We start from the raw sequence: 27937 nt of genomic DNA, 5'->3' as shown, positions 1-27937 counted from the left end.
GAAGAAGGATCTGTTGCTGGAGGTCTTTCATTGGATGCGGGGAATGACGGCGAGGGCGAGGTTTGCGGAGCGGAGCTGTCGGGTGGGGATGTAGAAGCTGAGTCTGTTGTTCAGGTAGGCTGGTCCGGTGTTGTGGAGTGCCTTGTGTGCGTGGATGAGGAGCTTGAAAGTGATCCTCTTGTCTACGGGGAGCCAGTGAAGGTCTTTCAGGTGGGGGGAGATGTAGCTGTGGTGGGGTACATTGAGGATCAGTCAGGCGGGGCATTTTGGATGCGTTGGAGGCGTCGCAGGTGTTTGGCCGGGATACTTGTGTAGAGTGCGTTGCCGTAATCTAGCGTGCTGCTGACGAGGGCCTGAGTCACTGTTCTTCTTGTTTCCGTTGGGATCCACTTGTAGATCCTGCGGAGCATGCAGAGGGTGTTGTAGCAGGAAGAGGAGACTGCGTTGACTTGTTTTGACATGGAGAGGGAGGAGTCGAGGACGAAGCCGAGATTGCGTGCGTGGTCGGTCGGTGTCAGTGGGGTTCCCAGTGAGTCGTCCCAGGTGGAGGGGGTGGGTCCAAGGATGAGGACCTCAGTCTTGTCCGAGTTCAGTTTCAGACGCCTGCTTCTCATCCATTCGGCGATGGCCTTCATTCCCTCGTGAAGGTTGGTTTTGGCGGTGTGCGGGTCCTTGGTGAGGGAAAGGATGAGCTGGGTGTCGTCGGCGTAGGAGGTGAAGTTGAGGTAGTGTTGGCGGGCCACTTGTGCGAGGGGGGCCATGTAGATATAAAACAGCGTCGGGCTGAGGGATGAGCCCTGGGGGATGCCGCAGATGATGTCGGTGGCTTCGGATCAGAAGGGAGGGAGGCGGACTCTCTGGGTTCTGCCGGAGAGGAAGGATGTGGTCCAGTCGAAGGCCTTTTCTTGTATTCCGGCTTTGTGGGAGCGTGTTATTAGAGTGTGGTGGCAGACCATGTCGAAGGTGGCTGACAGGTCCAGGAGGATGAGAGAGGGACTAGTTAACTGTCCTGTGCTGTTTGGGATAGTAGGGGGCCCGTGATGGCGAACAGCTCCAGGGGCGGGACTGAAGCCATGACAAGGAGCGGTGGACCTGCAGTGGTAGATGGTTAGGCAGAATGCTGTGCTGACATTGAACTGGACGGTCACGTGGCCGGTGGGGCGATGGCATGGGCTTTAGTGCACAGCAGAAATTTCTGTGCCCATGTGCGCCTTTGTGGAGAGTACTGGCAGAGTACTGTGGGTGCTGAGACTGAAGAGAAGCTCTGACTGGGGGAACGGCATCCTTTTGGTATTTTGGGACAGCACAACTGCCAGTATCTTGGAGCTGCAGGACAGCTAACTAGTCCCTCTCTTCTGCCGTGTGTCAAAGTGGGAGCTCGGGTACTCAGGGCCAGCAAGGGGCAGGCATGCCACGCGGTAATGATAATGGGAGCTTCGCGCTCCCTGCCACTGTGCTAGTGTGACTCCCGCTATGTGTTGTGATGCCGCTGCAGGTGGTGACTGTCGTATCCTTGGTGTGCCGTCGGCACATAAATCACAGGACAGCAGGTGATTGCAGGTATTTCTTTTATTGGTATTACAGGAGCGCGGCGCAGCACGTCTGTCCTCTGGTTCGTCCTGGGCCTCACTGTCCACTTCCTGTCCCTACAGGATGTGGTGTCCAGTGACCTGGCCACTGCCCTATGACCCACAGGGTCCTAGTGTCCTATCGTCAGTTGTCTCCCTGAGGTCACAATACTACATCTCCCCTCTTGTCACAAACAAAAGTTCTACAAAAGTTCTTGATGCATTTGTGTTCGTCACTGTCACCCCTTTTGTGTTGACATTGTTTGCTGATAGCTGTCGAGAGCGAGAGAGAGAGAGAGAGAGAGAGAGATAGCTTCGTTCTACATTTCTTCAATTAGTCTTCGTGGTTCCTTGCACGTTCTTCTTGGTCTTGTCTCTCCACTGGCTTCTTGCTCTCTGTCTTCCACCTTCGGTGGTGTTGCTGCTGGTTCTTCTTCTTCCGCCTTGAGCTACTTGAAATGAGAACTGTTTTTCGTTATTCTCTGGTGGTCAGAGACTGCTGTCACCATTGAACCCTTCACTCTGGTCACTACCAGTGGATCTTTGGCGAATGGGCTGTCCGACTTCCGCTGTTGTCTCTGTCTCACCACCACCAGGTCTCCTTCGTTCAATTGTGATTCCGATGCATGTCTCCGCTTGTCGGCATATTCTTTCATTCTCCTTTTGGCTTCATGATCCCTTTCCACAATGTCATTTCGGTCTCCGCTCACGGTGGCATCTATTTGGGGCAGTCTTGTCTTGCTCGATCGCCCCAGCACCAGTTCCGCTGGGCATCGACCTGTGGAGCTATGAGGGGTGTTTCTGTAATCTCTCAGCACCTGGCACAGTGCTTGTCCAATCGATATTTGTGTCAGATTTGCTCGCTGGATGGCTTTCTTTATAGTCCCCATAAATCGTTCTGCCATTCCATTGGCTTGTGGCCACAGAGGTGTTATCTTCCGATGCTTGATCCCCAGATATTCCATGAATCGACGGAATTCTTCTCTAGAAAATGGAGGGCCGTTGTCTGTTTTCAAGGTTTGTGGGGAGCCCCAGGCCGCGAAAATGTCATCTAGCACTGGTAATGTGGCGTTTGCTGATCTCGACGATATCTGTCTTACAATCGGGAACCTTGAGAACTCGTCAATGACCACTAGCAAGTAGTTTCCAGTCTCTAGTGGTCCATAAAAATCTGCTGCCAGTTCAGTCCATACTGCCTGTGGCAGTTCTAACATTTTTAGCGGTGCTGGTTTCGATGGCGGTCCCGTTATTTGACAGACGTGACAGTGTGTTACTGCTTCTTCCACCATGCCATCCAATCCTGGGAACCATACTTTTTCCCTCAACATCTTCTTTGTCGCTACAATGCCTCGATGAGATTCATGAGCTAGTTCAATTGTTCTCTTCCTCAGCCGGTAAGGTATCACTATTCGGGATCCTCTCATCAAAATTCCATTCTCTGTCTCAGATAGTTCCTCACTTATCTTCTTTAAAGCTAGCATTTCTTCTTTTATTACTCCTTCCTCTGTCAGGCTGTTGTTGTTGACGTGCCTCCATCTCTGTTGCTGCACTATTTTCCCTATTGCCTGCATGGTTGGATCTCTCTTTGTTTCTTGCTCCAGTTCGGCAATCGTTATTGACGTTGGAGTGTTTTTTTTGAGGATGAAGTTTAGGTATTCTTCTGCCATGGTGGTGCCATCTTCCCTATGGGGGAGTGGGTGTCGTGACATGTAGTCTGCCGGGTTTTGCTCTTTTCCAGGTTTGTGAACTATTTTAAAATTGTAGTCCATCAATCTTATTCCCCACCGCTCAATCCTTGGTGGTATCTTGGCACTTGGGGTACCATATATTGTTACTAGGGCTTGGTGGTCAGTTACAATCGAGAACGGCTTTCCATAGATGAACATGTGGTAGTGCTCACATGCCTATACCACAGCCAGACTCTCTTTTTCTGGCTGAGAGTAGGCTCTCTCAACGTCTGACAGACTTTTGCTTCCATAGGCTACGACCCGTCTTGGTGAGTCTTTTCCATGTTTGTGTTGTGCCAGTATTGCGCCCAGGCCCACTGGGCTGGCATCCATGGTTAGTTCGGTGCATAGGCTCGGGTCAAAGTATGCCAGGTGGTCAACTGCCGTTACTGACGCCCTTATCTCTTCGAATGCCTTGCTGCATTCTGTGGTCCAGTCGAACGCTTGACCCTGCTTTGTTAGTTCTCGCACTGGTGTGCTCACTGTGACGAAGTCCTTGATATAGCGGGCACAATAGCTGGCAAGGCCGAGGAACGATCGTACCTCAGCTACATCCTTTGGCTGTTTTGCCTTCTCTAGGGTGTCCACTTTGCTGCGATCCGGCCTCATTCCTTTTTTCGAGAAGATGTATCCAAAGAACACCAGTTCTTCTCTTCCCAATTCGCACTTCTTTTCATTTACCGTCAGGCCCACTTCTTCAAGTTTTGAGCAAACTTCTCTCAGTGCCTTGTCATGTTCCCCATCTGACTTGCCAAATACCAGGATGTCATCACTGTAGTTGAGGCTGTTCTTGATTGGTCTTATTATTTTTCTGATTGTTTCCTGGAAGATCTCAGCTGCTGATGATATTCCGAAACTTAGTCATTTGTAGCGAAACAGACCTAGGTGTGTCGAGAATATTGTTATATACCTTGATTGTTGGTCTAGTTCTAATTGGTGGTATCCTTTACATAAGTCTAGTTTTGAGAATCGTCTCGTTCCCGTCAAACAGCTAATCATGTCGTCTAGATGTGGCCCCGGATGTCGTTCTCTTTCAATGGCCATGTTGGGAATTCTCATATCTACACATATTCTGATTTGTGCCGTGTCCTTTTTTGGTACGGCAACCCATGGCGTCGACCCTTCAGCCGGTTCGATGATATCTTGATCCAGCAGTGCCTTTATTTCTTCTTCCACTTGCGGCTGTAGGTGAATCTGTACCCTTCTGTGATGCTGAGCGACAGGTCTGACTGATTCGTTGATGTGCAGTGTGATCTGCTGCCCTTTCAGCTTTCCAAGTCCTTTTGTTAATTTCGGATATTCTTGTAGGATGCTTCTTTTGTCAGACACGTGATATGTCATCTGTAGTAGGCCCATGACCTTCGCCGTGACATTGCTTAATAAGCATGGTGCGGGGATGTCTCCTCGTAGCACATGAATCTCTTCTGTGACAGTTTTACCCTTGTGTGTCATAGTGTCCGCGAATTTTCCCAAATTTGTTACTGGCCTTTTCGCGCCCCAAGTGAATACTCGTACACTCGACGGATGTAGGTGTGGCTTTCTCTTCATTTTTTCATATTCAGTGGCGCACATGATGTTGCACGTGGCCCCACTGTCTAACACAAATTCTGCTTGGTGCGGCCCTACATCGATGGTCACCCAGTCTGTTGTTTCTATTGACTGCTTGTCTACCAGTCTGATGTTTTCTTCCTCATGTCCCTCTTCTGTGGACATGAGATATAGGCGTTCCACTTTCTCTTCTGCTTCTTCCTCTTCTCCTGACTCCAGCGAAGAGCTCTTTGCTGTCGCTTCCATGTGTCGCACATGTCGGTTTGTCGTTGTTCTTGGTTTCCCCGGCCTTCCTCTTTCATTCTTGAAGTGCATTCCTTGGCACATGGTGGCAAAATGGTTGCTTCTGTTGCATTTTCGACATGTCTGACCAAATGCTGGGCACGCTCCTCGATGTGGAAATTCCAGCCCGCATCTGTAACATTGTGACCCTTGTTGTTTTCTTGTCACCTGGTCCTTCAATCCCTTCTTCCAGTTCCCCGTTCGTCCGGTGTCTGTTATTCTGTGAACTTGCTCCTCTCGTCGGTCCATTTGTCTTGCATGTGCCAACGCCCTTGCCTCTGCTCTCGCTAGATCTAAAATTCTTTCTAGCGTGGTCGGTTCCTTTAGTATCCTCGTACGAAAGTCTGTGTCACGACATCCTTCTATCAGTCTTAGGCGGATGGCCTGCTCATTGTCGTACTTTTCAAATTTACAATGGGCCACTAATTTCCTTAGCCTCGTTGCAAAGTCATCCATGGACTCCTCCGGTTGTTGAAAAGCTATGTTGAAACGGTATCTTTCAAAATCAATGTTTCTTTGAGGATCAAATTTGATTGTCAGACACTTTATTAGTCCTTTGTATGTGCTTGTTTCACTCTTTGGGAGCGTTATTAGAAGGTCATCTACTTCATCTCCCACCAGATTCAGGAATAATCCTAGTTTTTTGCCTTCTACTACATCTGTAGCTTCTACGTATCGCTCAAATTTCACGATCCACTTCTCCCATCTTATTCCCACCTGTGGCTCTGATACGCTGAATGGCGGTGGTGTGCAATACTGTGCACTTTGTTTGGTCTCAGGCATCTTCTATCTCTTTGTCTTGTTGCATCTTTATTTCCTCTGTTTGCTTATTTATTGAAGTGATCTTGTCCCTTCTCCTTTCTTGTTCCTTTGTTTTTGCTGGTTGTTATTTATTGTAGGGATCCTTTTGTCCCTTTCCCCCATTTTTTTACCAGTTTCTCCTTGTTTCTCACTTTTCTCTGTGCTTGCCTTTCCTTAAAATGGCTGCCTTGCACTTTTTTGTTGTTTCTATGCTTTTTGTCACAAACAAAATGGCCGCCGCACTCACGCAAGACTTCGCGATCGAAATCTCGCGTTGCCTGTCCTTAAAATGTCCGCCTTGATGTTTCCTTGTTGTGATTGGCTCTTTTCGCGTGATTCTAATATGGCCGCCGAGATTTTTTTATCTCGCGAGACCTCGCGCTTTTGATTTTCAAGCGCGAGGACCTCGCGCTTTCATTCCCGGGCACTCGCGCTGGTACGCTGCTTCCCTTACCCCAACTTTGCTGCACTTTGTTGGACGCTGTCGGGGTGGGCTCCCGTGTAGCTCTGTGCGTCTTTCCTTTGCTGCTGCGATGCTCTTGTTGATCACGCGATGATTCACGCGTGTGTCCGTTTCGTCCTTCGTCGCCAGATGTCGTATCCTTGGTGTGCCGTCGGCACATAAATCACAGGACAGCAGGTGATTGCAGGTATTTCTTTTATTGGTATTACAGGAGCGTGGCGCAGCACGTCTGTCCTCTGGTTCATCCTGGGCTTCACTGTCCACTTCCTGTCCCTACAGGATGTGGTGTCCAGAGACCTGGTCACTGCCCTATGACCCACAGGGTCCTAGTGCCCTATCGTCAGTCGCGATACTACAGTGACGCTGCTCAAAGCAGGTGAGGGGAGTGGAGCAGAGCACTGCTCAGAGGCGATGCCTGGGGCAAAGACACTCACTTCCTGTTTTCACACTTCTGACAGCCTTCTGTGTTTTGCAGGCTGCGGCGTGTGGTACCTCCTGAAACAGCTGGTGGGGGGGTTTGCCGGGGGCGGCGACACAGTGATGACGTCGGCTGTGAATGGGGGCCGCTCTGCTGTTGCTGGGGCACCAGTGGCTGGGCACGCAGAGGGCTGAGCCACGTCTTCGCCTGTGTCATCAGGTGGCCTAGTCCCCACGTCCCCAAATTGCAGACAGACACACTGTTGTGGTGGTGGCCAGCTAAGAACTGTGCCATGCCCGGAGCCCTGGGCTTTATATTTTACTTTCCCTTTCTTTACGCTGATGTGTCATCCACCGGTTCAGCCCACTGCCGTTACGCTCACGGGGTTGCGACTATTACCCCCTGTACAACTGGGGGAGTTGGGCACGCCCACGATCAGACAACACTACAGCCTAATTTGCACACTTCAGGCAAGCGTTTATTTGCCTGATTCGTTAATTGGAGGCACTGTTATTCTGTTACCAGGGCTATTTCCTGTCCTAGTGCAATCCTGATTGGGTTAGGGCGTGCACCAGGCGTATGAGTGACAGAACTGACGTAAACTGGCACTAAAGGGGCTGCATCTAAATATTTCAGGAGACCTAGTGTCGGTAAGGAGGGCATCATGTTATTAGGTCAATCCTGGGCAGCACATTCGCTGCTCTGCAAGGCACAGTGTTTTAAGTTAGGGACTTGAAGCTCCACCCATGTCCCACCCATCTTTTCAATTGGCTTCTGTTACCGTCCTTGCGAAATGGTTGCTTTTCATTCCTGAATAGGCTTGTTCCTCACTCCTTGGTACCGCCTTGTCTGCATTTTTAACCTTCCATAACGACTAGACCTTTTACTTGTCTTGGTACACAGTATGCTTTATCTTGGCTGTGAGCACTAGCTTGTTCAATGATTTTCCCCTATTCCACCCATCAACACCTTCCATGCTCATGAAAAGCTGAGCTCGTCATGTGGCACGGTGCTCCGGTGCTCATGACGAGCTCAGCTCGTCATAAGCCGTGGAACGCTCACACGTGGGAATAATTCCCCTGCTGTGCTGAGCGTTCCACGGGAAAGGATGCAGCTGTGACGAGCTCAGCGCGTCATGAGCTCTTCATGAGCACAGGAGCACTGTGCCTCATGACGAGCTGAGCTTGTCATGAGCATGGGGGCGCTGTGCGCTCCCTCCTGCCCCCCAGCACAGCGGGGGAATTACCCCCCGCAGTGAAGGTGTTAAGTCTAAGCACGCCGTCTGCTTTTATTTTAATTAACTATAGCGGCCGCGTTTCTTTCTTTCTTTATTTTAGCAGAGCGGTCTGCTTTAAGTTCATCAGCACACTTATTTATTGATTAACTTTTTTTTGTTTCTTTACAGGTGCCCATGCAGCGCTTTCATAATAATGGAGGCTGTGCCCCTTTCTTTAGACAAAGCTTGTCTAAAGAAAGGGGCATGGCCTCCACTAAGGTGAATAATTTCAAAAAGGAGGTGGTGATGGACAGAGTATCTGAGTTAATCAGAACACTCCTACCCAGTCAACAGATCAGGGCTTGATCCATCACCGTTTTTTAGCTCACTGCACCAACCCAGTTCAGAACCTGGCTATATGCAAATTAGTCTGTCCCTGGCCCAGTGCATCATGGGAACAGGGCAGACCAAACTACCAAGCCAATTCTTCACTGGAAAGGAAACAAGCTTCCGGGGACCGGTTTCTGGCATTACAGCCGTCTTCAGCCCGGCTTGCTTGAATCCTGATGGTGCAGTGAGCAAGGGACTCATGTCTGAGCATACCCTTCCACACTCATGGTGGCCAAAATAATTTCAAAAAGGGGGTGGTGATGGACAGAGTATCTGAGTTAATCAGAACACTCCTACCCAGTCAACAGATCAGGGCTTGATCCATCATCGTTTTTTAGCTCACTGCACCAACCCAGTTCAGAACCTGGCTATATGCAAATTAGTCTGTCCCTGGCCCAGTGCATCATGGGAACAGGGCAGACCAAACTACCAAGCCAATTCTTTACAGGAAAGGAAACAAGCTTCCGGGGACCGGTTTCTGGCATTACAGCCGTCTTCGGCCCGGCTTGCTTGAATCCTGATGGTGCAGTGAGCAAGGGACTCATGTCTGAGCATACCCTTCCACACTCATGGTGGCCAAAATAATTTCAAAAAGGGGGTGGTGATGGACAGAGTATCTGAGTTAATCAGAACACTCCTACCCAGTCAACAGATCAGGGCTTGATCCATCACCGTTTTTTAGCTCACTGCACCAACCCAGTTCAGAACCTGGCTATATGCAAATTAGTCTGTCCCTGGCCCAGTGCATCATGGGAACAGGGCAGACCAAACTACCAAGCCAATTCTTTACTGGAAAGGAAACAAGCTTCTGGGGACCGGTTTCTGGCATTACAGCTGTCTTCGGCCCGGCTTGCTTGAATCCTGATGGTGCAGTGAGCAAGGGACTCACATCTGAGCATACCCTTCCACGCTTGTGGTGGCCAAAACGATTCAAAAAGGGGGTGGTGATGGACAGAGTATCTGAGTTAATCAGAACACTCCTACCCAGTCAAGAGATCAGGGCTTAATCCATCACCGTTTTGTAGCTCACTGCACCATCCCAGTTCAGAACCTGGCTATATGCAAATTAGTCTGTCCCTGGCCCAGTGCATCATGGGAACAGGGCAGACCAAACTACCAAGCCAATTCTTTACTGGAAAGGAAACAAGCTTCCGGGGACCGGTTTCTGGCATTACAGCCGTCTTCGGCCCGGCTTGCTTGAATCCTGATGGTGCAGTGAGCAAGGGACTCATCTCTGAGCATACCCTTCCACACTCATGGTGGCCAAAATAATTTCAAAAAGGGGGTGGTGATGGACAGAGTATCTGAGTTAATCAGAACACTCCTACCCAGTTTTTTTAATCGTTTTGGCCACCACAAGCGTGGAAGGGTATGCTCTGATGTGAGTCCCTTGCTCACTGCACCATCAGGATTCAAGTAAGCCGGGCCGAAGACGGCTGTAATGCCAGAAACCGGTCCCCGGAAGCTTGTTTCCTTTTCAGTAAAGAATTGGCTTGGTAGTTTGGTCTGCCCTGTTCCCATGATGCACTGGGCCAGGGACAGACTAATTTGCATATAGCCAGGTTCTGAACTGGGATGGTGCAGTGAGCTAAAAAACTGTGATGGATTAAGCCCTGATCTCTTGACTGGGTAGGAGTGTTCTGATTAACTCAGATACTCTGTCCATCACCACCCCCTTTTTGAATCGTTTTGGCCACCACAAGCGTGGAAGGGTATGCTCAGATGTGAGTCCCTTGCTCACTGCACCATCAGGATTCAAGCAAGCCGGGCCGAAGACGGCTGTAATGCCAGAAACCGGTCCCCAGAAGCTTGTTTCCTTTCCAGTAAAGAATTGGCTTGGTAGTTTGGTCTGCCCTGTTCCCATGATGCACTGGGCCAGGGACAGACTAATTTGCATATAGCCAGGTTCTGAACTGGGATGGTGCAGTGAGCTAAAAAACGGTGATGGATTAAAACCATGATCTCTTGACTGGGTAGGAGTGTTCTGATTAACTCAGATACTCTGTCCATCACCACCCCCTTTTTGGCTCCACTAAGGTGAAAGCACAACATGGGGCGATTTGACCCCAAAAAATATTAGCAATGCAATAAGTCTCGCAATTGTGAGAGTTTAAGCTAATGGCGTTGTAAATGCCAATATCTCAAACTCTTGTAAATGCGAGACCTACTGCATTGCAAATGCTTGTTTTGTTATCGTTTGAATCTGACACTATACTAACTTTAGTAAAGGACAGTAACCAAAATGGTTATGGGTTTGGGTTGTTTACTTGTTTCTCTGCTGCCCTGAGTGTGATACTAACCACAAGACAAAACACGTGTTGGCTACAGTTATGGGTTTTGGACTGGCCACAATAAAGTTGATTCTGGAATAATACATCATTGAAAATAAAGTGAAGAAAATTTCAACAACAGCACACTTGTGGATATGTTATCAATTGGAAAATTGCTCAGAATAAAATTCTATTTTATTTGTGTTTTTTGGAACTGGTTGTAGTAGTTACTTATTGCATTTACCTCTGCTTATTGTGTAATACATCTGGAATCCTATGTTCCTAGTGTTCCAAGTGAGAGAGCCTTGGTGTTTGTATGTTCTAGTAAAGACAGTTGATCTTCACCTGGCTTAAGATACACTTGTGTCTCTGCTTGGGTGTTCAGCTGAGGTTGATTTCCAAATAAACCAAGCTTTAACCTTACCTGATGTCAGCCTTCATTATGACATCGTTGTCTCCGAATATGGAAATCTTTGGTGGCTGTTTCTTCTTATCTTTTGAGCAGCCTGTAATGTATTACTGTATAACTCTGAAACAACTACGCGCAGACCATGCCACAGGTCGAGCCTAGAGGCAGCACGCATGCGCTGCTCTGCGAGGCATGCTGTATTCAGTCAGTGAAGATGGAATACACCCATTACATGCCCACCGCTTTCCATAGGTTGCTTGGTCTGCCTTTACTGATTTAATATTTTTTGCTGGTGCATAGTGCACATTTGTCCCCACTTGTCCCCACTTGCGGATATTTCGTTCCCGCCCTGGCGACGGACCCTGCTACATGGATCCTTTAAACATGTGCAATGTGTTTTCCTAAACTGCACTACTTTTTCTCACCGCCCTCTGCTCGCCACTGGCTGGCACACAGCGCTGCTGGTTTTGATTGTTGCCCTTCTAGAAGCTCACACCCTGCAGCAGCTCAAGAAGCTCGCCTTCTACAGACCACAGCACTAACTGCAGAGAAGGCTCGGGCCGGTCACAACCGGGAAAGCAATGACAAGGGGGCCAGTCACCTGAGGGTTTGTCCTTGTTTGTTGCACCCTCTGTTTGTGCTCCGTTGCTGTACCAGCCTTTTGTTACAATGCAGCGCCCACTTCAGGCTGCCTGCATTTCATTCATCAGCTCGTTGCCTGCTTCACATCCCCCGCACTTCATGTTTCATGAAGTGCAGTGGCCGTGAAGCGGGTGCCACGCTGATAATAGGAAGACTCACGGCCGCCACACTTTTCTTCCATGGGCACCATGTTGAAAATAGAACGGCGCACTGCCACCAAACTGCTTCTAGCATGGCGGGCCTTGTGCCCTTTTTTTTATCATCATGGCAGGGGCGGCTCTAGGCTCATGGCGGCCCTGAGCAGGGAGCGTAGGTAGGGAGCCCCGGAAGAGGGGGTCTGGGCGAGGCAGAGCGCGGAGGGCAGTGAAGAGAAGAGGGGGGTCAGGGTGTTTGAAAGTGTAACAGAGCCGGAGGCCCCCAAATCCCTGCCACCCAAATATGTATCCATCCTCAGAGGATTATTATATTAAGGATATATATTGGCGTGGCGGCCCCTGGGGTTTGGTGGCCCTGTGCAGGTGCACAGCTTGCACATGCCTAAGGCCGCCCCTGATCATGGCGCCCTTCTGCAGCCTCCACACCACTACTGAAAGCAATTTATATAGTGTCCCATGCAGTGTCTCCTGCAGCGTGTGCGCGGTCTACACTGCACCCAACCCGAGCTCAGCTTCTGATGCCTTACCCCAGGGAACCCCAGGCGGGGGAGCCTTGATACAGGCCCCAGACCTCTATCATCTCAGACTGGTGCCTGAAACCCGTCCAGCTAGAGCAATTGGGGCACACATACTAAGAATGCAGTACAAGAGCAGGGTGGACCCGGTAAGGGGCACCCCCTGGCAGTACCGGGTGAGGGGTGTGTTTGTTATAAAAAAACAAGTTTACAGTCTTCAGTCACCAACTTTTTGTACCTTAAATATAATCACCACTTGGGGGTTTGGGTGCATTTTGTTTGCAGCCCAAGGCCGACAGAATATACCTTTTACTGTGGGTGCGGAGATACTTTAGGGGTACACTGTAGACAGCAACTCAAATGTTGCCCTCTGCACAGATACCGTTCCAGTACGAGGACAGCACATGTCAAAACGTGAAAATATAATAACAATATTAACGGTGAAAGTGAGCAATAAACCAGCAGTCATTTGTTACTAAGAAGTCTCCAAGACATTTAGACTCACTCGCGACACTGGGCATATGGCATTGTTGGTTAATATGCAATGATGGTCCTGTTCTGTCCTCCAATTTGACCTGTGACTGTGAAGCCCTTACCTCTGCAAGCTTGTGCTAACCTCTTGCCCACTTGGGTGGGGGGGTAGGATGGATTAAGCACTGTCCTTTCTTGTATGTGGGCTCAGTGTAGGGTGTGTTGGTACATTTCACTGCTATTCAAATATTATTTTCAGTCCAGATGCAGTTGTGCCAAATTTTAGCTATGATGATGTGTAAGACGTGGATAGCGCCTCCTTCGGTCATCGAACTGTCGCAGAATGTTCTTTGCGCTCCGTAGGGCGATAGTGTCTCATTTCTAGTACAGCAGAACCTATTAGGGATGTTTGAGTTCATCAGCAGAAAGGATTTTAGTTCAGGTTATACTTCAGGGTTCCTCCTTGTGGCAGACGATTATTATTTTTTTTTTTTTAGAGTATTCTATTTGGGAAACATCTTTTACAACGGAACCGTTACAATGCGGTACCGTTACAACGCAGGATTTACAACAAAAGTCGTTACAACGACTTGCGCTGGAGGGCGCTCTAGGATAGGGAATAGTTTAATTTACTATCCAACACCTTCCCTACTATCCACGGGGACTGGAGTTGGAATAGTAAATTAAACTTTTCACTATCCAGCACCCCCCCCAACGCAAGTCGTTGTAACGACTTGCGTTGTTAAACCTGTGTCGTAAATGTACGCATTGTAACGGTACGCGTTGTACCGTCATACGTCCGTCTATTTTTTTATGCACATTTATATCGCTCTCGGTTGGGGTGTTCTGTTGCTGCCGCAAAGCAGGCTCCCTGGTGGTACATTCTGTGTGCTGATGAAACAGGCGTACACTAGGATGCTGTTGAGCTTGATCTACAACGTGCTCTGGCTTGTCAGATTCTTTTGCATAAGGGCTGATGTTCAGTATTGGCTACATAATATCATCTATCGTTGAATATTTATTTTCGGCCCTGCACTATTTCTGTAATGCTGAGGTTTGTTTTGATGCTATAAACACACAGGTTGAAGTGGCTGCATACCGTGACACTGACACCCCCTTTACTCACCCCAAACCCGTCCTACTCCTACAAACTAAAAATTCGAAATCCTTCCTTCTTCTATCACTCCACTATTCCTTTTAAAATCAAAATAACCAACTAAAATGTCCACCACTCAAATTAATTCATATGTTCCTACACTAATTCACCACTAACCCTTTTTGGATTCCAGAATAGCCATCTACTCACCCAAAAGTGCTACAACACATAATCAGGGGAGCAAGCACTATATAAATGGAAATCGTTCCCTCTTCCATCCCTCCACTATCCTTTTCAATCGAAATAACAGACTAACCTGTCCCTCGCTAAAATTAATTTCATATGTCCCTAGACTAACTCACCACTAATCCTTTTCTGGTTCCGGAGTAGAGTGTTACTTGCCAAACAGTGCTTCAACACCTTGTCAGCTGTAGCAAGCGCTATATAAAAATGCAAAGCTTTTCCTCTTCTATCCTCCTCAATCCAACTAACTGACAAATGTATCCACCGCTCAAATTAATCTCTTATTTCACTATACTAATTCAACAGTAATCCTTTTTGGGGTCCGGATTAGCGTGCTACTCAGCGAAAAAGTGCTTTGACAGCTTCTCAGGGGTAGTAAGCGCTATATAAATGTGATTATAATATAACTCAAAATTAACGTGTTTCATGGCTTGTCATATAGTTGTTGCTTAATATATATACCGTGTTAAGTTAGCATGAGCTTATTAAATGTTTAAACGCCATTTTACCTTTTGCTGCTTCTGCACACGACACATAATTGTTGTTTTAGCTTTCAGCCTAGAAGAGCGTTATGATTTACATGAGAATAATATGTTATTGCTCTGATATCAGCTTTGCTTGGTACACTGTCTGCACAGTGAGTGCTGAAGCCTTCAAGGATAACTCCTGACACAGTGTTGATGTGAGGTCTGATCTTCGCACCTTCCTAGACATAACATAAATGCTGCTGCTGCCAAAATCTGGCTTTACACGCGTTTTATATTGCTTTGCTTAGAGCACACGTTAGACACTTGATGGTGCTTCGCATGCAGAGAGCTGGTGGAAGATGATGTGATCCTCTGCCACTGAGATCTTGAGGTATGGGGCCGCCCTGCTACAACCCTAAAACCCAAAAGAGACCTTCTTAGAAATAATATAATATGCTAGTTAGGGAGGGTGAGAATTAGGTGTTGTTAACCCTTATTCATTTCAACATTTTAGCATGTTGTCACCTTTTTCCTTTTATGGACTAGTAACTATGCTGATAACTTTGCTTCTTATAATATGTTTGCTTGTATTTATCTAAGATACTGCGTTTGAGAACACTGCATTAGTAAATAAATATTTCAAATGTGCACGCGTCCTCATTTACTCCATGTTCTGGTTTGAAATGATTGTATAACGAAAGAGTGTTCATGTGTTCCACGTGACCTGAGGTATTCTAAGTTCATGTTCTGGTTTGTCTAAACATTGGGAGTTTGTTATGACCAATGAGACACTGTAGCTAGCCTGGTAAGGGGATTTTGGGTACTGAGGTGAGTTTTGGGCCACCCTAATTCACTGAGGTTCCAAATGTCTATGCACAGTTCTGTAGGAGAACGGAATCCCTGCTACATGGCGTCCATACGTTGGTGGTCTTATATCATGACACTTGAGTAGTATATCATTCACTCCTTAACCCCTTCATTGTCGTTTCTGGAAAACGGTGGTGTCAGAAAAAACCTACCTATTTTTGAAATAGGTCTTTTCAAGCTTGAATCTTTCTAAACGGTTTCCTTGAATTACCACCCAGTTGTGCTACAAAGTTTACTTTGTTCTTTTCTCTTTCTGTACAGTCATGGCTGCAGTGGACATTCCACAGCATAGTCGCACTGTGGTGCGTAATCATTTGCTGAATTATAATGTCACTGTGGATGGTTTAGCCATGATAATGGTGGTGAGTGTGGATGCAGCTGACCCATACGAACTATTTTATTCGTGGGTGACATTTCTGGCTGTGGACGCAACTTCGGGTGTGTTTCACACGTACACTCCCTCCCCTGTGCCTGCTGAATATACTCCGTATAGGGCACAGGAAGTACCTATTGATACTTGCCAGCATCGCGTTTGGTTGGGTGGCGCCCTACCCCATTCTTTAACAGCTCCGAGGTTAAGTCCTTTGTCCATTCCAGGCGCGAATTGGCCTGTTTTGGCTGGATTTACTCCTCATCCTCAACACGGCAATTGTAACCTTGCTGAAGTTCGTAGACTACATGTAGTCTCAATTGCCGTAATTCGAGCTTTAGTACAATACATAGCCCGTCGTCTTCCGGGTGGGCCCCCGGGGGGTGCGGCGCTTCCAGCCGGACAGGGCGGTATGAAGCTCAGTCCTGTGATGGTCAATGCTGTAATGGGCAGGCGTCCCCAGGATAAGGATGATTTTCCTTTCTGGCTTGCCGAGAAATTTGACCAGCTGGAGGCTGTATTTCCTAACACGTCTCCTGGTGAGAAACACAGGATTCTGACAATTAGTTTGCCCAAAGACTTGGCCCCTGAAATCGGTGACTGTGAGACCTGGGGTAAAACATTCGCGGCGGTCTATGCGAGGTGTTACGGCACTCTGTCTATGGCTGTCTTGCCTACGGTCCTTAAACGTGTTCAGGACGAGCACGGCCCTGAGGCTGCTGTTGAATTGGGTATGCGCCTGTGTGGCACCTTTGTTGTAGTTTGCAATCTCATTCTTGCTAGTGTCAAGGGGGATGCAGTGAACTTTCAGGTAGCCAAGGCTTTGGTGGCGCTTCCCGATATCGAGAAACCCCGACAGTTAGCGAGGATAATAGTTGCGGCTTATAAAACCGTGGGTCGCAATAGCAAGGGTCTCAAGCCTTTTTCTACTAAAGAAAAAACGCAACCCCAAGGGCAGAAGTCTGAAACGGACCTTCAGCCCAAGTCCAAGAAACAAAATTGGCCTAAAAAACAGAAACAGGGAAAGCAACAGCAACAACAACAGAAACAGGAGTCTCGTCCTGCGTCTCCATTGCCTGCGCAAACAGGACGTGTTTATGACTTGTGCGATTGGCGAAGATTAAATCACCTGATCGATTTCAGGTTTCTGAACAACACTGTCCTCGTTCCTTACAGGAACCATCGGCCTCGGCGACCGGTGGTGAGGAGGCAGAAGAGGTCGGGATGGCCAGCAAGGACGTGACCAGCCCCGCCCGAAAGACGGTGCAGGAAAGCAGGACGGCTCGACTCCGAAGAGACCCCAGTTTCAAAAGAAGAAAGTCGCCGCTTAAACAGCACACAGATATGCCACAGATAGTGAGAACGCGGCTTCGGAATCTGACATGGGCTCTGACCTTGCTGGACAGCACGGCGGAGATTACCATTGTGAGAGAGGCCCTGCGTCCCCTGCTGAAGGTGACAGCGACTGACCATTATGTTGTGATAGAAACAGCTGATACTAGAGTTGCTCCCCATGATAGACTTTATGAAATTGTCCTGTTAATCGAAGGTGACATACAACGTACCATAAAAGGGGTATTTTGGGAAAATCTTTCGTCTACGTATGACATTTTGCTTTTGGAGGCTGACTGGCCGCCACCTTTTGTTCTCGCAGCACCGCGAGGGGAGGAGGTAATCCTCCCTAGTTTCGCGCACACAGTCTCGAAAGAGCATGCGCTTAATTTTGCAGAAGAGTGGGCTAAGGCTCTAGCGCCGGCTCTGTACCGTAACCAATGTGGTTGGGATACATTTTCCCCAAACCACGAGATTCCTTTACTGTCTCAGCCGCAGCCTCAACCTCAATATCCTATTCGACGTGAAGCCAAAGCTTCCGTCGCGGCGATCCTTGAACAATTGGAATATCAAGGAGTGATTGAAAAATGTGTGTCACCAATGAATAACCCTCTTTTTACTGTGACCAAGCCCGACGGTTCATATCATTTAGTATTGGATTACCGGCATTTAAACTCGCATTGCCGTACCTGTGCAGTACAGAATACTCTCGGCTCTGCCTTAGTGGATAGTCTTGTGCGTAAGCGTTTTAAGACCAGGCTTGACATTTCCAATGGTTTTTATGCCCATCGATTGGATGGTCTAAGTTCCCAATGGACCTAATTTACTTGCGGCGGTGTGCAAAAACAATTTCGGCGTTTGCCTATGGGCTATAAGAATAGTCCTGGGATTTTTACTGCCCGCATAGTCTCTCTTTTGGAGAGAATAGATCCAGATGCATGCTCGTATGTGGATGACATTTATCTCACAGACGACGAACTTTGAGAGCATCTGTGTCGAGTAAACAGCTTAATTTGTACCTTTGCAGACATGGGTTACAAATGTAACTTTGCAAAATCGCACATTGCAGAGTACAGAGTGTTGTTCCTGGGCTACAAGCTCAACAATGAAGGTAGAGGTTTGGCTCCTCACTTCCTGGAGAAATGCGCACAACTGCGGGCTCCGACGACACTGAAAAAATTACAGTCTTTACTGGGATTCTTAAATTTCGGAAGGACGTACATTCCAGAATATGCCCAGCGTATCAAGCCGATGTATGCTTTGATACAACCTACTTTTTCCAAATCATGCTGGCTGCCTGAGCATTCAGCTATTTTGCAATCTTTGCAGGCTGATTTGCTTGCTTCTAAATTCTTACTGACTCGTGATAACCACACCAACCTGGTGATAAGAATCATCCCTGGGACGGTGGGTTTCACGTACCTTACTTTTAATGAAGGAGACACAGTACCTATTGCTTACAAGTCACACTTGTACACTTCGGCTGAAATGCGATTTTCCACTGTGGAGAAGGTTTTAACGGCTGTGCAGATGGCGATTCTTAAAGAACGAGCCCTGTCACAGGGAAAACGCATATTGGTTGTTACCCCGTGTCCTGCTTTAGAAGCGGTTACGAAAGCCAGTGTACCAAATTCAAAAGCTTTGCACCCTCGGTGGATTCAATGGGCGGCTTCACTGACGTCTTCGGATGTCACATTTGTGTTTGACGCATCCTTACGGTCTCAGGAGTTCTTACAGTATGAATTTGTTCATCCAGCTCCGTTAGCAATGCGACCTTTGGAGGATTTCCATTGCATCATTTACACTGATGGTTCGGCGCAGGTTGCGCATGGCTCTAAACATGCCTACTTTTCCGCATGTGCCATTGTGGTTGGTGCCATGGTGAACGATGAGTTCAAGTCCAGAGTCATGCACACGCAGACTCTAGGGGACTGCACCGCACAATTAGCGGAGCTTCGTGCTCTGAGGCTTGCGTTGGAGTACGCTGACTCTAGTGTGACGACTCTTATTGTGAGTGATTCCTATTACTGTGTTCAGTCTTACAATGAAAACTTGTTCTTTTGGATTCAAAATGACTTTCGTGATTCCAAAGGTAGCACTATAAAACATTAAATGATCTGGGTTCGAGTGGCTGTGCTCAAAGAGCAGCTGCCACTGGTGTTTGTGATTCATACTCTAGGCCATCAGCGTGTTGGAGTTCACGCTGTGGGTAACTTGCTTGTTGATGAGGCAGCGAAATCAGCAGTATTGACATATTTAGTTGCAGCAGTTACACGGTCCAAAAGTAAGATTGATGATGACATCTTGGCGGCTGTTGCTGCCACTGAGAAGGGAGGTAAACATCCTACGGGGTTCCCTTCAAAGTACACATACCACTTAAGTCCCGATAGGGTTCCTTATGTGAAAATTCCTGAAGTTGGAGAACGGTTGATTCCCAACTCGGATCGCAGGGCTACGTTGATTACAGCGGCACATGATGGTGTGGCGTCTGCGCATGCGGGTGTCTCGGCCACTGTCTCTCAATTACAACAACGTTTCTGGTGGCGGGGACTGTACAAACAGACGCTCGATTATGCCCTTCAATGTGACATTTGCCAGCAGATTAAACCTTCGATTGCTGGGCGTCCGCCACAGACACAGTTGTACATATCTAATAAACCACTAGGATGATTTTATTTAGATCACTGCGGTCCTTTTTCTTCTGATACTGCGTATAAGTACATTTTAGTTGTAGTTGATTCATGCACACGCTTTGTGTGGGTATGGCCCCATCGCAGCGCTGATTCACGGACTGCCATAAGAGATTTGCGTGTCTTTGTAGGGATTTTTGCCTGTGGTACCTTCCATTCGGATCAGGGTCCTGCTTTCGCCTCTAAGGCGTATAAGGATGCTATGATGTCGTTGGGGGTCCAAGTCAAGTTTTCGTCTCCATACAGACATGAGGGTAATAGTGTAGTGGAACGAATGAACCGTGACTTAAAGCAATCTTTGACAGCACGAGTTATAGGCACTGGCAGAAACTGGTTGGCCCATCTCAATGGCATGCAGCGTGCTCTTAATAATCTCCCTAGAAGGTCTCTGGGTGGGCGGACCCCATACGAAATGCTCTATGGTATCAAGATGTTCGTCCCGGACCTTGACGGACTAGACGGCGTGGCCCAAGCCACAACCTTTGACGTAGATGAACATTGTAATGTTTTACAGGATCTACAAAAGACCAGAGACAGTCTTGCAAAGGAACATTTGCCCTCCACATCGGATGCTGAGTTGCAGATCCCGGTAGTTGGCTGGCTGCCCCAAGTTGGAGAACTGGTTCGAGAGAAGATCGATAACAAGAAAGAGTTTGGTCCTTCCTATCGAGCTCCGGTTGCCGTGCTTGGCGTGAAGGGCACAAGAACAGTAATTTTACCACCACTTCCAGGTCGTAAGGAAAACAGGTTTATTTCAATTGACAATGTCAAGATACACAGAGTGGCCGATTCTTCTTAGTATGACACCGGAGGTCTCCTGTCCTTCGATTGTAAGAAATTCTGTTTTGGCCACTACTTCTAATGCTGAGCCAGAAGTGGCCCTCGAGATGCCTGCTGTTTCCAGTCCTTTATTAAGTACTTTACCTGGTGATAACATTGATGAACTTGATTACACTTACCCAACTGACTTATCTATGCCCGATTTGCAGACACGTTTGGCCACGGAATCCAGATTTTCTTTTGACTCTGTTTCACATAATTCAAAAAAGCCCTCACGTTTTGCAATTTATGCCAGTTTATTTAAAAAACATTTTTTAATTCCCCCTTGGACATATATCTGGTTGGTACTTTTTTCAATTTACCTTTTTATGTCAATTGGTTTTGTGTTTTATTTTTTTCGAATCGTCAATGGACACTAGGTCGAAGAGAGAACATGCATTCGACATCTAAATGGAACTTTGGCCCCCTTTCCTCATCGCATTCAGCACACAGACTGAAGAGAGACTTAACTTTTGTTAACATCACTGCTTGGCCTGTCCTTGATGGCATTGTGTGGGATGCCGTCAAATTTCAAATCCATGGCCCTACTGAGGTTTTTAATGTCCCTAATGTGCTCAGAGTTAACATGGGGGATGTAGTTAAACAAAACATACGTTCTGATGATTGGGATGTTTAGGCCGTAGAGGCTTTGTTTTCTGATTTGAAATATTATGCTGCCTTTGATGCTGAAGATTTATACTTAGAATCTGCTAATTATGGTGATTTGTTTTGCTTCCAGCATTTTGGCAATCACTACTTACATAAAACTAATTCCAGAAGGAATACTGTAAATTATACTCAGTGGGAGCATTGCCCAGCGCCTATTCAAGGCAGTTCGAATACTTTCTTGAAAAAGTACACTTATTTTACCGACTTTAATCAGTCCAATCCCGAGTCTTTTTATTTTAAAATAACACAGAAGTACATGTCCATGGTTAGACTTACCAATATTAAGTTGTTGTATTCGAAGTCCTTTCTAGACAAGTTAGCTGTAGAAGGCTACGAGTTATGGAAGGAAACCATTGACCTTAAATCGGTTTGGGGTTCTAAAAATTGGCAGGTACGAGGCACAGAGGCTTTGCACCGTGCATGTCTCATCACAAATCATATGTTGTTTTTGAATTCGACCATTTCACAAACGACTTGCTTTGGATTGGCTACTTCTAAAAAATTAAATACTCCTTCCTTCCCTGATTTGGAAGAATATTCGGGTTGGGTAATACTACCAAATTTACGCTCAGAGAGTTACAGACTATATTGCTAAATTTCTCCTTTAACATATCCAGTTTGGATCTAAAAGGTTGGCTGATGTGGCACAGGAGTGCTAATTCATACCAGCATCGTTTTCTGGGTTTAGCAGATGGCTTTACACAAGTCAGACCTGATCCACGTTTTGAAACTGACCATTCTGTCACCACTTATTCAGTAGGCAAATTATGTCAAAATTGGCTGAAACATTCTACCTTGGCTGCGGTTAAACTGCATCTATCCAAGCTGAATGATGATGTAGATTTAAATGATTTCATAAAAGGCCCGGCTAGTGGTAGATCAAAAAGATGGATATATGCGATTTACAATGAAATCTGGAAGACATCACAGATTGAGGCGGCTACACGCCTTAGAGCTATTGATCAAGCTAATCTAGAAAAAGTGCTTGCAGTTGTTGATAATAGTATTAACATGCTTTCTTCCCGCATTTACACGTTAGATAATATTGTGTCCTCTGTAGTGGATATTGTGCAGGATGAAGTGTCTGTGTTATACCATGGTCAAAATCAATTGCGTTCAATTATGCAATTTACATGGACCCTGCAGACGCTTAAATCTGGCAAGGTGCCATGGACTTACATGAATGTGTCCTCCCTCTTTGCCCCTTTTAATTTAACTGACAAGCAGCGCTTGCTTTCAATGCAAGATGCATCTTTTTCCATGTTACATATTGAAAGGTTGGAATCCTTATCATTCTCTGTGGCAGAGGCCCCTGCTGCAACGTGGCTTATCCACGGATTAATCACATTACCGTTTGCTTTGTATAAATTTACAAATTGTATGCGATATATTGCTATAGGTCGATATGAACCATTGGGTAATTTGTTTCTCCATGAAGCCTGGTCACTCCCATTTACTTACAGATGTTTAAAAGACGGACAAGAAGTGTATCTGAATGGGGAGGAGTGTACAGAGACACCAGATCACTCTTTAAGGTGTAGACACATTCAATTGCACGGTTCTTGTAACCAGGACCGGCCTAATTTAGCCTGTGTTTTGAAAGGAACTCCAGTTCCCGCAATCGTCCCCACTTTTACATTACTGGCAAACGGCAGTTATTTACTTTTAAATAATGAAGATTGTTGTGGGTTAATTAGAGGTGTTGGTTATGTGATGACTGTATCTGAACGTGTGGTTTGCTGCAAAAATGTCCTGTACCAACCCCCGCATGGGAACGGGGATGTTTCCATCTGGCCACGCATCCCAACCTTGAAGGCAGAGTTCAATGGTATGAGTAGAATAAGAGCCCTTTTGTCTCAAAAAGAGGTGACCCTGAGTTTGGCTCGTGAAACATTTGTCCTTCACATAGCTAACACGCGCTCAGAGGTGCAGGTGCTATTAAATACTGACTTGCCATTGCATTTCAGCGAGCTGATTCATTCAATCTTTAATGCCTCCTCCACTTCTGGCCTCACACACTTTTTTAAACTAGTTAGCAGTGGTCTCGTGACTTCCTTCGAGAAAATATTTGGAGTCATCCCTGCTTTTTTTTATTCTATATTTTCAAGCCTGTTTGGTGGCTTTCCTGTTTTGCTGGCGCTGGCTGCAGGCGTTCTGGTGATATTTTGTTTTATTAAAAATGGATGCCCATCCTGTGTTACACGCCGCACAGCCCTACCTGGCACTGTTTCGCAACAGGATGCTTGAATACTATGGCACGCTACCGCTTCCGACCTTAAGCACGGCATATGGATTATCGTTTCGATTTTACAATTTCACATGTGTCCAGCCTGTGTTTCATTGCATGAGCTGCGATTTTGACTGGGCCCTTGATTTGTGTCTCTGCAAGACGGTGTCTCCTGACGCCGATTTTAATCATCTGATGAGTCCCATAGTGGCTCACGAGTTGGTTTGTTCTGGCGAAAGGATTATGGCCTTGGCAGCGATGCATGGACTAATGGGTCAATGGAACGTACTGGCAGCAGCGCAAGATTTCTTGGCACACAGCTATATTGAGAACCCGCCGAGTTGTCCTCTGATGATGCTAGAGGCTCCGGTGCTGGAGGAGCACGTATGTTCGTTCCCACTATTAAGTTGGATGGCTGAACTGTTTTCAGATGATGACAGTGACTTCTTGCTGGAGGCTGTTGCTGCATATTTTGCATATTCAGTCCTATCCTAAAGGCCTTCGGAGTTTTTGACAACACCCCCGTTCTTCCTAACAAATTTTTTGAGAATAATAAGTACGTTTTACATAACCCAGACCTATTGTCTTGAGTAAAAGTGAACAATGGATTGGCAAGTTGGAATTTTTTATATTGACTTATGAAAAGGTTTTTTTTTCTCACCCAATTTTTAAATTTGACCTAGCTCATAGTTCTTGAAATCTGCTTTCATAATGTGCCCCTTGCCTTATCGTATGTTATCTTATCTTATCTTATCCGTGCTCGGATCATGGGGGGATGTCATATAGTTATTGCTTACCTATATACCGTGCTAAGTTAGCATGAGCTTATTAAATGTTTAAACGCCATTTTACCTTTTGCTGCTTCTGCACACGACACATAATTGTTGTTTTAGCTTTCAGCCTAGAAGAGAGTTATGATTTACATGAGAATAATATGTTATTGCTCTGATATCAGCTTTGCTTGGTACACTGTCTGCACAGTGAGTGCTGAAGCCTTCAAGGATAACTCGACACAGTGTTGATGTGAGGTCTGATCTTCGCACCTTCCTAGACATAACATAAATGCAGCTGCTGCCAAAATCTGGCTTTACACGCGTTTATATTGCTTTGCTTAGAGCACACGTTAGACACTTGATGGTGCTTCGCATGCAGAGAGCTGGTGGAAGATGATGTGATCCTCTGCCACTGAGATCTTGAGGTATGGGGCCGCCCTGCTACAACCCTAAAACCCAAAAGAGACCTTCTTAGATATAATATAATATGCTAGTTAGGGAGGGTGAGAATTAGGTGTTGTTAACCCTTATTCATTTCAACATTTTAGCATGTTGTCACCTTTTGCCTTTTATGGACTAGTAACTATGCTGATAACTTTGCTTCTTATAATATGTTTGCTTGTAATATCTAAGATACTGCATTTGAGAACACTGCATTAGTAAATAAATATTTCAAATGTGCACGCGTCCTCATTTACTCCACGTTCTGGTTTGAAATGATTGTATAACGAAAGAGTGTTCATGTGTTCCACGTGACCTGAGGTATTCTAAGTTCATGTTCTGGTTTGTCTAAACATTGGGAGTTTGTTATGACCAATGAGACACTGTAGCTAGCTCGGTAACGGGATTTTGGGTACTGAGGTGAGTTTTGGGCCGCCCTAATTCACTGAGGTTCCAAATGTCTATGCACAGTTCTGTAGGAGAACGGAATCCCTGCTACATGGCGTCCATACGTTGGTGGTCTTATATCATGACACTCGAGTGGTATATCATTCACTCCTTAACCCCTTCATTGTCGTTTCTGCTTCTGCTGTGGCTCTGTTAGCCAATGAATTCCCTGCAACGTTAATGCCATCAAGTTGATGACTCAGTGTATTTATCACGTGAGTCTTTCATAGTTCTTTCTGCAAAAGAACTACTTGTTCCCAGAGCATTTTATGCTTTATTGTGGCTCCTGTGTCATCTTTGTAACCATTTTTGATCCATGTCTGCATGTCATTATTGTAAGACTTGACGCAGAAATGCGAATCGCACACTATTAGTGTGGCGAATTCGCGATCGGCATTTTCAAGCGCTATCTTTAAAGATCTTATTTCAGCTCGCTGAGCTGAACAGTTCCTGAGTGATTCAGTTTTGGTGATTATTGGTCTGAATTTACCAAAGCGCCATTGACCTTTAACAATCGCGCACGCTGCGTTGTAGGATTTTTTCTCTACATCTTAGTGTTGTGCAAATTTGTCCATGTAGATTACACATGTGTACTGTTCGAGAGGCAGAATTTCGATTGGCAGAGGATATTCTTGTTCATATTCTAGATCTTCTAGTTTTTTCATTTTCGGGTCAAAATAGTACTTCACGTCTTCTGCAGCAAGAGAATTTTCCCATTGTATCCATTTTGGATCTAATGCCACAGCATTCAAATTGCGTGGGCTTGTTAATGCCTCAAGGGCTGATTCTGCTGTTAAATCAGTTATCTTCCTGCCTTGGGCTTGGGCTCTTTCTTTTGCTACAGGAGTTTGAATCGCTATTAAAATCTTTTCAGTTGAACTGAATTCCATTTCAGCTTGTGTGTACAAGTGAGATTTGTAAGCTATTGGTACCGTTTCTCCCTCATTAGAGGTTAGGTATGTGAATCCGCATCTTCCTGGGATGACTCGGATTACAAGGTTGCGTACGTTTTCGCGAGTTTGTAATTTTGTTTTAGCTAACATGTCTGTTTGCAATGATCTTAAAATTTCAGTGTGTTTCTAAGACCAATTTATTGGTATGAAATCAGGTTTTATTAATTCATAGAGAGGTTTAACCCTTTCTGCATAATATAGAATGTATGTTCTTCCGAAATTCAAGAAACCTAGTATTGATTGTAAATTCTTCAGCGTTTTTGGTGCTTGGAGTACAGCGCACTTCTCTAAGAAGTTGTCTGCTAGGCTCTTGCCTTCACTTGATAATTCATATCCTAAAAACAGGACAGTTAGGTGAGCAATTTGTGACTTTTAAAAGTTGAATTTGTACCCTTCAGCTGCGAACCCACGTTTTATGGTGTTCACTCTATTCAAGTGTGTCTCCAGGTCATCATCTGTGAGATAGATGTCCTCGACCATAAGATAATGCCTCATCATCATATACTTGTAGTAACTCTGTTTCCCTTGCTGAGAATAATCCTGGGCTGTTCTTGAATCCCTGTGGGAGTCGACAGAAGTGTTTTTGTGACCCCATTATCGAGAAAGCGGTCAAATACCTGCTTTCAGGTGCAATGTTTTGACAAAAGAATCCATTACAGATATCTAATGTCGTTTTATATTTTTTGCGCACAATGTTATTCATTAGTGCTGCACTGTGTGAGTTTTGTACTGCAAATGTTTTGCAACAGGAGTTTAAGTGTCTGTAGTCCAAAACTAGACGATATGAATCATATGGCTTGGAGACAGGAAACAAAGGATTGTTCATTTGTGAGGTGCATGTTTCAATCACCCCTTGATATTCAAGTTGATCTAAGATCTCCCTGACTTGCTTTTTAGCTTCTTGTTTAACTGGGTACTGCCTTTGTGCAGTAGGTTGACTTTTTAATTGCATTTTGTGGGGAGGAGAATCCTCATCCCATCCTACATGATTTTTATATAATGCAGGGCCTTGGGCCACTGCCCATTTTCTTGCAAATGTATATTTTTTATGAATTGGAATATGATTTGAGAAGGCAGGCATAATCATTTCTTCGCCATGAGGGCACTCCCTGACAAACTCTGGTGGCCAGTCTTTCTCAGCTAGGAGGATGTCATAGCCTTTAGATAAGTTATCCCAAAAGAGACTTTTACTTTCCTTGTCTTGTCCCCCTCTATAAGCAATGTTATTTCGTATAATGTATGGGGTTTGCTAACCCTGGTGTCTGCAGTTTCCACCTGAATGTATTCATTAGTGTCCACTGTCTCCAGAAGATTCATCAGGATCTTGCGAGCTATGGTCACTTCTGCTGCGCTGTCTAGCATTGTCTGGGCCCACTCTTCGTTTTTCAGTTGTAGCCTCAGTATCCTCGGCATGTTTTATTTTAATACTGGCTACCTTCTTTCTTGGAAATTGTAATTTTTTACTTTGATGAGCAGGTTCCTTGTCTTTGGACTTGACGTGCTCTTCCTTGTGTTCTGACCGTCCTCTTCTTTCCGATTTCTGTGAGGAAGTCTGAAAAGTTCGAGAGGGGCGTGTATCAATATCTTGATATCTATCAGGTTTTCTCAATTTATCCCTATCTCTAAGGTTGTATCTTTTCTCAAAGGGCTCCCTTTGGGGAGACTTGC

This window comes from Lissotriton helveticus, chromosome 6 (genome assembly GCF_964261635.1).
Source record: "Lissotriton helveticus chromosome 6, aLisHel1.1, whole genome shotgun sequence".
Taxonomy (NCBI): Eukaryota; Metazoa; Chordata; class Amphibia; order Caudata; family Salamandridae; genus Lissotriton; species Lissotriton helveticus.
This window is presented reverse-complemented; position numbering follows the sequence as displayed.